General features: G+C 45.5%; 1 protein-coding gene across 2 annotated transcripts in view; it reads left to right on the top strand.

The window, feature by feature from the left end:
- Positions 1-2,649: 2,649 nt before the first annotated feature.
- PSEN1 (presenilin 1) overlaps positions 2,650-11,206 on the top strand; it is a 59,521-nt gene continuing 50,964 nt past the window's right edge. Inside the window, exon 1 of one of the 2 annotated variants that reach the window (XM_084792117.1) lies at positions 2,650-2,801. The gene's annotated coding sequence lies outside the window, so the exon portion shown is untranslated. The remainder of the gene's footprint in view (positions 2,802-11,206) is intronic. The other variant, XM_084792118.1, reaches the window with a different exon arrangement.

The raw sequence follows: 11,206 nt of genomic DNA, 5'->3' as shown, positions 1-11,206 counted from the left end.
CATGGGTGCCTGTATGCCAGAAGAGGGCACCAGATCTCATTATAGATGGTTGTGAGTCACCGTTGGCTGCTAGGAATTGAAGTCAGGACCCTTTGGAAGAGCAGACAGTGCTCCTCACCCGAGTCATCTCTCCAGTCCCGACTGTACTGTTTGGTTGTTCTTAGGTTAGCTTTTACTGTTTGTAGACCCTCAATGCTAAACTGTAACAACAACTCCACAAGCCTACCACACACAACAAATAACCCTCAAGCTTAACAAAATTTCTGGTTCTCTAGATTATGAATATAGTAATCTTAAGTCTTACTGAGTTTCAAGAACAACACACACAGAAAAACTTAACTTGGGTCCTTTGTTTTTTCCATTGCAAGTTATTTAATATGTAGGCACCTTTCAAATGTTTCCGGTCTCATTCAACCTCTATATTTCCATAGATGCCTGAATGGGATACATTACAGGTTTATCTTGGCACTCTTAAGTATTTTCTGTCTACTTGATACTCACTGATTCTTAATGTTTAATCATCTTTTCCCTAATGCCTGTCTTCCCACTTTGTTTTATATAATGCATGTTGGGGCTTTATATCCCTAAAAAGAATGTAGAGAATAGGAAAAATATCTGTGGTCTAGTTACTCAGTTCCTGTTTACTCTTGGGGGCCTTGCTTTATTTTTTTCAAGAATGTATTCTGACATTGAGTGTAAATACAACTGCCACTTTTTCCACTGGACAACACAAATTCTCTTGCACATAGCTTTTGTTGATGAGTTTTATAACATAGGTGAACCCTGATTTGTTTCAGGATGAGTTTTCTTATTTTTATATACCAATACTCCATGAACATCTTTGCACATACACACACAAAAAAAGTTTATGTTTAAATTGGCTCAGTGTGTATATTTCACAGCAATTGCTATCTTACCAAATAGATTGCAATTAAAATAATGAACTTTACAAATGGGTTTTAGACTGTGCATGTTTAGTTTAGTAAGTGTATAGAGTGTTGTTCTCTGTGGTCTACACTGTTTTCTACATTATCCTCATATAAGTGAACAGTTGAGAAAGCTACCTAAGGATAAGTTATTAGGTATTTCCAATTAGGTAAGTTGTTAGGTCATTCTGTTGGTGGAAAATACTAAAGTGTAAAGTTTTTATGCATGAAAATAATGAATTCTGAGTAGGGATGAGAGTTGGGGAGAGGGCTGAGTGTGGTGGCGCATGCCTTTTTATCCCAGTACTTGGGAGGCAGAGGCTGGCGGATCTCTGAGTTTGAGGCCAGCCTGGTCTATAAAGCAAGTCCAGGACAGCCAAGGTTACACAGAGAAACCCTGTGTCAAAAACAAACAAAAAAAGGAAAGAAAAAAGAACTGGGGAGACAATGGAAATGAATTAGACCGAGGCATTCTGGAAAATAGAAAAACGTAATTTGACCCTCAGTTTGTCCTGTAATTTGCTAAGAAACTCAGTCTGCCCTCAACTGCCTTGCCCCCATCTCTTGAGTATCAGGATTAGAGTCCATCCAGGTGTGTTTGTCTCTTGTGGGGATGGAACTAGGTTCTAGCAGACTTCATTTGGGAATTTGAATGATTTCCCTCTGATGCCTTTTGGCTAAGTGAAATGTTGAGTGGTGTGCTGAGAACTGTTGATAATCGTCTTTACAATTACATAAAATATGATGGATGCATTGTAATGCCCAAGTCACGACTAGAGACCAGTCAGATTGCAGTGTACACAGGGTCTTTTTTATTGATCTTGCTCCCGAGTAAGGACAGTCGGTTCCCCAGAGGCTGAGGAAGGTGGGCCGCCTTGACTCCTTCGAATACAAAGTTTTTAAAGGCAGAAACCACAAGCGGGACTTTCCCAGCCTTGGCATCACATAATTGGGTAAGGGGCATAGGGGAAGTTGGCCTTAATTGGTAAGGTAAAGGGCTGAGGAGCTTTGAGTCATGCTGCAGGGGGACTCTAATACAGCACATTTCATTTGCTGTAGCTGTTTCACTGCGGGGTCTCCCACACAACTGGGGAAGGGGAAGCTGGCTCTAATCTGATAATGTGAGCTTTTGTTTGGATCTCAGGGAAGTGAGCCCCTCCTCTAGCTCCCAAGCCAGTAGACTTGAAGCTGATTGAGCATCGGGCAGGGAGGGGGCTTCTGCTCAGGGAAGCCAGCCCTTGTCCAGTTCCCACAGCATAAATCAAGATGGGAAATATTTTTCTGCTCTCCAGATGCCACCTAGGAAGGCTTTAAGCCTTGTTGCCTAGAATATTAGCGTAGTTTCTCAGGTTCTTTGACTTAATGAGGGTACACACAGCAAATTATATCCATTTTTGAGGAACTGTTCAAATAAGTACTTTGGAGAAGTGAAATTTGTTTTTTTCTCTAAAGGTCATCACAAAGCCCGGCATGGTGTGCTCACGCGGATGATGGAGGCAGGATAGATGGGCTCAGGGCCGTCTTTGCTACATAGTAATATTTGAAACCGGCAGAGAGCACACGAATCAGAGTCTCAGGCAAAAGCAAAAGGGAAAGTGTTACTGGCCTCAAGCCCTAGAGGGGCCTCAAGTCACGCAGAACCTTAGACCTAGGCTAGTGCACCCGCGCGGCGTGCGCATCGCCGGAAGTTCCGTCTTATCCCGTGTCTAGTGGCCAACGTCGCCGGTGCCGGAAGTTGCGACACCGATGAGGCCTCTAGGGCGGGGCCTAGGACGACCTGCTCAGTTGGCCGCGAGTTCTGGTCGGAAACAAAACAGCGGCAGCTGAGGCGGAAACCTAGGCTGCGGGCAGGCGGCCTGGGCGCAGAGAGAGAAGGTGCGTGCCCAGGGTCTAAGGGCGGACTGTGTGCCTGCTGGCTGCGTTCGCCGGTGCCTGCCGGAGGGCCTGGCCTGTGTTTCTGCGGGCGGTGTAGCCGGCGCCCTCGGGGATGAGGGGCGGGGTCCGGCCTGGCGGAGATCAGGGACCAAGACATGGGAAACGGGGGACAGCCGATTTTTCGGGCTCTGGCCGGCACGGCCAAGCTGAGGGCGGCCCCATCCGAGCTTTGGTCCCCGGAAGTGCTGGCTTTCCCGGGCGGCGCGGAGCAGGTGGCTGGCGTCGGGGGTGGCCTCCTGGACAGGAGTGGAGCAGGAGATAGAGGAAGCGCCCTAGGCTGGGTTTGCCTGAGCAACTGGTGAAACTCGTGCCTCCAGTGTGTCATAGTCCAGAAGTGAGTGGCACTCGGGGCTGACTTCTCAGTGTCTGTATTGCTGGGCGGAGAGTCGTATGGCGCTTGTTTTTTTTAATCAGAACTGTCAGGATGCATGTGTGTCTGATGCTTGTAGGCACGTTTAGCGCCTGCTTTTTCCCTTTTACGTTTACAAATGTAGCACTGCCATGAACAGAGGTTTGCTTCAGGCACATCCATCTGGTAGTGGAGGCTGGAGTGCATAAGGGAATTGAGGTAACTTTTATGTAATTAAAAGAGATCAGAGTTCCAGCAACAGCAACAACGTAGAAGAAACGTGAGTAGGACAGGCGATCAGTTCAGCTAACGTGTAAGATTGGTTCAAGTTTGGAGTATGAGAGAGTAGTAAGGAAGTTTGGAAGTGGTTTAAAGTGTCAGCGGGTGAAGACGGCCCGAGGTGAGAGCTGTAAACTGTAAACATGGGTCACTTAAGTAGATTTACTGTTAGGTGTGGGAGCAGCGAACTGGGTGGACACTTTGGGGACTCACAGATAGCCAGGTGGAAGGAGCTGGGGGAGGCAGCTGAGGAGGAAGAGTGCCAACCACAGCAGTGCAGTGTCACAAGAGCTAAGGCAGGCAGGGAAGCTTTGGTATGAAAGACCTGGTGTTGTAGAAAAATCTGAAGATTTGAAGCAGCGTTGTACCATTGAAAGGTGAATGTGAACCACAAATGTTAGTTTTACACGTTCCCACAGACACCCCACCCACACCCCCCCTCTGCCCCCCTCCTCCATCATCCCCACCCCCCACCGTGGCTTTTCAAGACAGAGTTTCTCTCTTGTAGCCTCGGCTGTCTTGTACTCGCTTTCTAGACAAGGCTGGCCTCAAGCTCACAGAGATCTGCCTGCCTCTGCCTCCCTGAGTTCTGGCCAGGCTTCCCACAGTTAAAGGTAGCAAGAATCAGTTAAACTTAGTCTTAATGATTTGTTAATCCAGTATAGCCAACAGTTGTATTTTAACAAGTAATCAGTGTCAAATTAACTTGTCTTTGCAGCCAGAGAGTAAAGAGAAGTAATGTCTGATCCTGTAGTATCCCTAGAACCTGCCACAGGGTTTCATTGTGCAAAAGAAACCCACTTCCTATTTGCTGCTGGGACAATTGGTGTTTGGTTTTCACAATGCCTTGTCCAGTTTCTTGTGTAAGTTCAGTAAAAGCAGAAGAATTTAGGCAAGTTAATTAAACGTAGATATTCATTTTTTAATTAAAAATTAGCTGTATTCTATCCATTTCCACAGAAGGTTGAGACCGTGACTCACAATTAAATTAACTTCATTACAGAATTATTAAAATTAAAATAACTTTGGGAGGAAGAGTCTTTATAGTTGGCAGGTGTGGTGGCATGCGTTTGGAGTACTAGCTACTCGGAAGGCTGAGCAAGGAAATCAAGGCCAGCCTTGATGACAGAGAAAGGGTAAGCGAATGAGTCAATGACATGAGATTAGGCGATCTTAGTCCTATCTGACCTGAATCTATTATAGTCTATAGTCTATTTATAGGCAGTGCAGGTAGATATTGCGTGGGTGTGGGATGTGGTGTACTTTATATTGCAAAGGTATCGTCTTTGTCTGTATATGTGGCTGCATGCATGCAGTGCAGAGGCCAGAGGTTGTGGGGTTCCATGGCGAATGTTCGGAAGTGTAAAGTTAGCTCTCTCTCCTTCCACCTTTACGTTGGTATTGAGGATTGAACAAAGGTGAGACAGGGTCTCTCTGTAGCTCTACCTTTCCTGGAACTCACTCTGTAAGCCAGACTGGCTTCGAGCTCACAGAGATCTGCCACCATACCAGCTTTAATTTTTTGTTTTCTGTTTTTGTTATCTTTTTCAAGACAGAGTTTCTCTATGTTAAGCCTTGTGGACTCGATTTGTAGAGCAGTACTGGGATTACAGAGCACCCAGTTGCAGCTTTAATTTAAAAAAAAATTAACTGTGTGTGTGTGTGTGTGTGTGTGTGTGTGTGTGAGAGAGAGAGAGAGAGAGAGAGAGAGAGAGAGAGAGAGAGAGAGAGAGAGAGAGAGAGAAGGAGAGAGCGCCAGTGTGCCATGATACACAGATGCCATGGTACAAGGATAATTTTGTGAAATCACTCTTATCACTCTTGTTTACGTTTTTTGTGGGTTCTGGGGATTGAATTCAGGTTTTCAGATGTATGCTGCAAATCCTCATCAGCATATACCTTGTTTTGTAAGACAGGGTCTCTTCATTGAACCTGAAGCTATCTCAGTTGGTTGGGCCGGCCATCAATCTTCTGGCATCCTCTTGTCCCCGCCCCCCAGTATTGTGATTGTAGGTACAGCAGTTATGCCTGGCTTTGGTGTGGTGCTGGGAATTTGAGCTCCATTCTTTTTACTTTCACAGCAAGGGCTTTTACTCCCTGAGCCATCTCCCTAGACCCTTACTGTCATGACAAATGTGGAAACTGTTGGTCTGTTTCACTGTACACCTAGATGTGTTTGGCTTTTGAGATTCTAAGGCTCTTGAAAGTACTCACTATATTTGCATCAATTGCCTTTTACAAAATCCAAAAGAAAACGTGTATTCTAAATATATTTAATCCTGAAGGTTTGAAGTAAATTCTGAGCCGACTTTAGCGCATTGTCATTGCATCCTTTGAGGCAGCCAGCATCAGCAGTGTTTTAAAATAAGCTGCAGCACTAAGTCGCCATAGCAGCTTAGAGCACTTAAGTCTCACCCAGGCCTGTGCTGCAGGGTGGAAGTGTGTGGGACCCCTGAGACCATCTGGACCTGAGCGTCTTATGATGAGGCTTAGGTTGAGGGAACAGGGACCACCGATCCGTGCTAGCATCTTCTCAAGGCAATGCCAGATGTATAAGAAGGCAAGGCCAACTGTGCAAGCACAGTTCACATGTCTGCCAGTGTCACTCAGCTAAGATTGCATTGACAAGGGCTCATTAGAGGACTCACCTAAAGACTTAGAGTAGATAATGGATGTCATTAGATAATAAGGCCAAAGAGAGACTCTGGGTTGGTTCTAGGACCACTAAATCCCCAAATCTGAGGATGTTCCAGCCCTTTTATAAGACGGTGTAGTATTTGGGGCTGAGGATGTAGTCATGTTCAGAGAGAGACCTTGCTTGATCCCCATCAGTGAAGAAAAAATTCCCAGCAAAAATGTATTTATTACTTATAAATCCTCCTGTATACTTTAAATCCTCTCTTCATTATGATACATACTAATGTAAGTGCTGTTTAAATAGTTGTTACACTATGTTGATTAAGGAAGAGCAAAGAAAACCACATGCCAAGTATTTTCAGTCTATAGTTGATTGGATCTAAGGACCCTGAACTAGAAGATATGAATGCTAGCCATTCTTCCCTTGGGGACACTGGAGGAGGGAAAGGATGTTTACTGAATAATAATTTTATCTACCACAGATGGTTCACAGAGGTGGAGTGGGATAGAAAAAGGGAGAAAAAAAACCACCCTCAATAAGATGCATCACTACCATTGCTCTTTTTAGTCCTATTACTTTAAAAAAAAACAAAACTCTCTTGTAGGGCTGGGGAAATGATTTGCTCTTTACACCTTAAAAATCAAGGTTCTTGTCTTGGATATTTCCTTTCTTTCTTTCTTTCTTTCTTTCTTTCTTTCTTTCTTTCTTTCTTTCTTTTTCAAGACAGGGTTTCTCTATGTAGCCTTGGCTATTCTGGACTGCTTTGTAGACCAGGCTGGCCTTGAACTCACAGAGATCCACCTATCTTTGCCTCCCGAGTGCACCGTGGCGCCCACCACCCCTTGGATATTTCTAAGTCAAGTGATTTTTATTTCAGTTATAGAACACCGTTTAGAGCTTGTTACATTTATTGTTGAATGTGAGCCTGCATTAGAACTAGCTTTGATGGTACACACTGTACTCCTGGCCCTCAGGAGCTGGAAGAAGGAGGAGCATCTTGAGCATGTTCAAGCATCTTGAGCAAGACCCGCTCTCAAAAATCATACAGATGCCAGGGCAGGACTTTAATCCCAGCACTTGGGAGGCAGAAACAGGAGGATCTCTGAGTTTGAGGCCAGCCTGGTCTACATAGCAAATTACTGGCTACCCAGGGCTACATAGTGAAACTCGGTCTCAAATAAACAAAAAGTAAATAAATAATCAAGGAGCGAGCAGAGGATGTGACTCAGTGGTGAACACTTGCCAGGCATACTTGTTTCCCACCAACCAAAATAAGTAAATCAAAATTTAGACTGTAATCAGAATTGGGCTCCCGGTCAAGGAACATCTACAAAATGACATAAGATAGATACGAGTGAGGAAAAGTGTGTGTGTGTGTGTGTGTGTGTGTGTGTGTGTGTGTGTGTGTGTGTCTGTGTTGGTCCTGAAAAACAAACTAACCCTGTTTGTGCAGCCTGCTGGTCAGTTGTAAGACCCTGACCCCAACTTTCATGATAAAGCATTAGTTTCTTTTTAACAGGCAACCTTGAAGTCATGGGACTTTCAGTAATCTCAAAAAGGGGGTAGATATGAGGTAAATTGAAAAAAAAAAGCTGGATCTTGATAACTATTGATAACCCTTGGGGTCAGAGCATCTCTTTATGAGGTAAGAAGGACCTCCCTACTATGAAGATGCCACCCACCTCATACTATTCATCATAAAAATCTTTAAAATCTGTAGCTCATAACAGAACCCACTGTTCTGCTCCTTGTGCCTTTCCTTGTAGCCCACTCAGGTCTCTCTTTGAAATATACACATTGCTAAATAAACTTTGTGTGTGTGTGTGTGTGTGTGTGTGTGTGTGTGTGTGTGTGTGTGCGCGCGCGCGCTGATTTCATCTACATTCCTCCTTTAAGGCAAGAAATGAGACCCTCACTTTAGGCCATGGCAACACCACCCACTTCTGTAGGAAAAGAAACCAGGAGCTTTGACCCTTGAGAGCTTTTTTTTTTAAAGATTTATTTATTATGTATACAGTGCTCTGCCTGCATGTACACCTGCACACCGGAAGAGGGCATTAGATCATATAGATGGTTGTGAGCCACCATGTGGTTGCTGGGAATTGAACTCAAGACCTCTGGAAGAGCAGTCCATACTCTTAACCTCTGAGCCATCTCTCCAGCCCCCGAGAACTTTTTATTTCTTTCCCCACACCTTGAAAACTTTTTAGCACTATAGTGCATTTATGTATAGCAAAAAATAATTTTAGTAGTTTTTTGAGACAGGGTTTCTCTGTGTAGCCTTGGCTATCCTGGACTAACTTTGTAGACATCAAACTCACAGAAATCCACCTGCCTCTGCCTCCCAGAGTGCTGGGATTACAGGCCCAGCACCAGCCACCACACTTGGCTCAATTTTAGTAGTTTTTAAAGGGAAAGATGCTGGATAAGCAGTGTCCAGACACTGAGCCACAAGCCTTTTGTGGCAGTAAAGTCGTGATTATGTCTTATGAAGATGTTTTTGTAATGTACCAGTTTTGTTTGCATTTGTCTAAGAGTTAGAAAATGAGCTCCATCGCAGAGCTCACTGATACAGCTACTGTGGCTGACCACCTGGGTGCCAGCTTGCTTTGGGGGATCCCCAGTCTCTCTGCCTCAGTGTTCAAGAATTAGAGACCCTCCACCAGACCTGCCCAGCTTAGCCAGCACTTTACCCACTGGGCCATCTTCCCAGCCCCTCCCTAGACTTTTCTGTGGAGCATGTCTAAGCTTTGAGATTACTCATAGTTCTGGAGTTTTTTGTTTGTTTGTTTGTTTGTTTGTTTTGTTGTTGTTGTTTGGTTTTTTTGAGACAGGGTCTCTCTTTGTAGCCCTGGCTGTCCTGGACTCGCATTGTAGACCAGGCTGGCCTCCAGGGATCCACCTGCCTCTGCCTCCTGAGTGCTGGGATTAAAGGCATGTGCCACCACCACCTGGCTCTGGGGGGTTTTTCTTTCCCTTTGTATATCTGCCTTTGTTTTCCCTCAGTCCTGCGGATGGACCCGGGGTCTGCATGTACTGGGCAAGCACTCTGCCACAGAGCTACATCCCAGTTCTTAGTGTCTTTGTCTGAAAGAAACTGTAGTTGCTCGTCAAAACAATGATTTCTTTTTTCCTTTGTTTGCCTAAGTTAGTTGTGCTCAGAACAAGCCCGAAAGCAGAGGGTAAAAGTATTTATCAGATCAGAATTGATAGGAAAGTTCTAGTAAAGAAAAAGGGGATCGGGTCCTTTTATAGCAGTCAAGAGGCTAATTACCTGGCCTTAACCTTCTGAGCCATTTGTATGGGGTCCGGTTTGACTAAGTAAGAGGTAGCCTGCGCACTGTCTTGGGTAGTAAATTTATGCATTGGCCATGTCAGGTAGGGCATTCTGGTCTTTAGGAATTAGTCTCAAGTGTATATATAAGGCCAGCAGCTCCAGCTGCATAGTTAGGGTCTGATTGATAGCGAGCGATTTTGCTTTTTCCTTTTGCCCCTTTGATTTTGGCCTCTTTGTCGCCACACTAGTGTCTGAAAGAAAGGAGCTGGATGGCAGCAAAGTGCTGCACTGAGTCAGTCTTCAGCAGGTGTCCAGAAGAAAGGAGCTGGATGGCAGCAAAGTGCTGCACTGAGTCAGTCTTCAGCAGGTGTCCAGAAGAAAGGAGCTGGATGGCAGCAAAGTGCTGCACTGAGTCAGTCTTCAGCAGGTGTCCAGAAGAAAGGAGCTGGATGGCAGCAAAGTGCTGCACTGTGTCAGTCTTCAGCAGGTGTCCAGAAGAAAGGAGCTGGATGGCAGCAAAGTGCTGCACTGAGTCAGTCTTCAGCAGGTGTCCAGAGAGGAAGGCACCCAAACCTACATCCCTCCTCCTCCTCCCTCTGCAATCCAGGTCACTTCCCAGCTGCTGGCTTTTGGTGTTGATAGCTCTCAGCTGAGAATGTTATCAAATCTGCCATGCTGCCTGAGCAGTGGGGTCACTGACCTTTCCCATCGCTCTTTTCGGCCATTTCTGGGTCCAGATCACCTCTGGGCCTGCCTCTTTCTTTGTACCAACAGCATGTATTTGCTCCATGACCTGGCCGTGGCCTGCTTCTGAGGATGTGGGCTTTTATGCCTGTGCTCTTCAGAGCTTCACTGGAGGCCTGTGATTTCTCTGGGAGACCAGGAGAGCTCTGGGCCGAGCAGCCTGACCACCTGGGCTCTGGATTGCTGGTGTCACTCATTGCCCCCTACCCTGCACAGGCAGATTTGCTTGTCTTCAGCTTCTTGCCTGTGACATTTAAACGCAGAATCTTCATGAGAATTTATTTGTTTGTTTGTTTGTTTATTTATTGGAAGGGCAAGCAAGGAAGATTTTTTGAAAGGTAGAGAAAGAACTTTCTGAAATGGGGGATTCAAAAGAGGGTTGTCCCGTCATGAGAATTTTTATTTATTTTCAGAAATGTCTGTAGGTTTGTGTAAGTGTTTTGCCTGTGTGCACATCTATGTGTCTGGTGCCTGTGGCGGTCAGAAGAAGACACCAGATGCCCTGAAACAGGAGTGATTGTGAGCCACCATGTGGTTTCCGAGAACCAAACCTGAGTCCTCTGCAAGAGCAGTGAATGCCTTTAGCCACCAGTCTTAGTAAGGGCTTCTATTGCAGCAACAAAACACCGTGACTAAAAAGCAAGTTTGGGAGGAAAGGGTTACATTTCTAGATCATAGCTCATTGGAGGAAGTCATGACAGGAACTCAAGCAGGGCAGGACCTGGAGGCAGAAGGTGATGCAGAGGCCGTGGAGGGGGCTGCTTACTGGCTTGCTGCACATGGCTTGCTCAGCCTGCTTAATTATAGAACCCAGGACCACCAGCCCAGGGGCCCACCACCCACTCTGGGCTGGGCCCTCTCCCAGCAATCACTATTTAAGAAAATGCCCTATAGCTGGATCTCTTGGAGGCCTTTCCTCAACTGAGGCTTCTTCCTCTCTGATGACTCTAGCTTGTGTCAAGTTGACACACACAAAAAAAACCCAGCCAGTACAGGAACTTTTTTTTTTTTCTTGAGACAGGGTCTCATTATGAGGCTAGATTGGCATCAAACTCACA

Source organism: Acomys minous (genome assembly GCF_964271855.1).
Source record: "Acomys minous genome assembly, chromosome: 8".
Classification (NCBI taxonomy): domain Eukaryota; kingdom Metazoa; phylum Chordata; class Mammalia; order Rodentia; family Muridae; genus Acomys; species Acomys minous.
The sequence above is the reverse complement of the archived record's forward strand: the minus strand, read 5'-3'. Positions and strand labels throughout refer to the sequence as shown.